Below are 1,266 nucleotides of genomic sequence, written 5' to 3' on the forward strand. Positions count from 1 at the left end.
CAGCAAGAAAATTTGAAAAAAGTGGCGTTTTTTTAACGTTAGCACCACGGAGAGCGATTTGGCAGTTATTCAGATGGACGAGTCCATCTATGTTCGGAAAAGAGGAGGGGGGAGACGAAAATAATGGATGCGATCTGAAAGCCACCGTAAGCGTGAACAATCAATTAAGACCTGAAATGGTTTATCAAATCCTTTCAATGATTGCTAAGCCAGAATCCATCTTCTCGGTTTAAATTGTCTGTTTGTATATGTGGATAGCCTCATGAACGAATCTCTCATGGTAGCCAGATGGCTTGCAGAGAACCTGTCTTGGAGAAGTCAATGTCATGTGAGCCTACTGAATTATAAGTGATCTGCCACGGCCGAGGTGTCGGTCCTACCGTGTTTTAGGTCTGCTTTGTGTTCACAGATGCGGTCCGAGACAACTCGTTTGGTTTCTCCAATGTAACTACTACCACAGAGGCAACTTAGTTTGTAGACGCCAGGGTACTGTATATCCGGAATCACATCTTTTACAGACGGAACCAGATCACGGATTTTATGTAATGTGTTTAATCGGACCTGGATCTTGTGTTTATTAAAGATTTTGGAGATCTTTTTTGTGAACCCCGCAATGTAGGGTAAAGTGATGGTTTTGAATGGCTCAAGAGGGTCCTTTTTCATGGTTGGAGTGATGGCTTTGCGGATTGTGAAGTCGGAGTAACCATTAGCCTTAAGAGCTTGGTGTACGTGCTTGAGTTCACTGGCTATGTGTTCCTAGTCGGATATGCATTGGGCTCTATGGTGCAGATTCTTGATGAGGAAATTCTTCTGGGATGGATGGTGGTGGGAATCCGGTTTCAGGTAAGCATCCGTATGGGTAGCTTTCCTGTAGACAGAGTGGCTCATTGAACCATCAGGTCTCTTTTTTATTAGGACATCCAAACAAGGTAGCTTGCCATCTTTTTCAACTTCCATGGTAAATCTGATGGCTGGGTGTATGGAATTGATGTGTTCGAATAATTGGTCTAAAGCAGGCCAGCCATGTAGCCAGATGACAAAAGTGTCATCCACGTACCTCTTACATAAGGTTGGGCGCAGAGTGGCAGTCTGGATGGCGTCAGTCTCAAATTTCTCCATGAAAATGTTGGCTACAACCGGAGATAGGGGGGGGCCCATTAGGGTGCCCTCAGTTTGTTTGTAGAAAGTTCCAGTCCCAGTAATGTTTTCTGAAAAGCTGACTAGTCCATTCAAGCAGGTACACAAACAGACACGCAGACTGGCATA

This window comes from Petromyzon marinus, chromosome 1 (assembly GCF_048934315.1).
Source record: "Petromyzon marinus isolate PM22_M1 ecotype Great Lakes invasive population chromosome 1, UKy_Petmar_22M1.pri1.0, whole genome shotgun sequence".
In the NCBI taxonomy this organism is placed as follows: domain Eukaryota; kingdom Metazoa; phylum Chordata; class Hyperoartia; order Petromyzontiformes; family Petromyzontidae; genus Petromyzon; species Petromyzon marinus.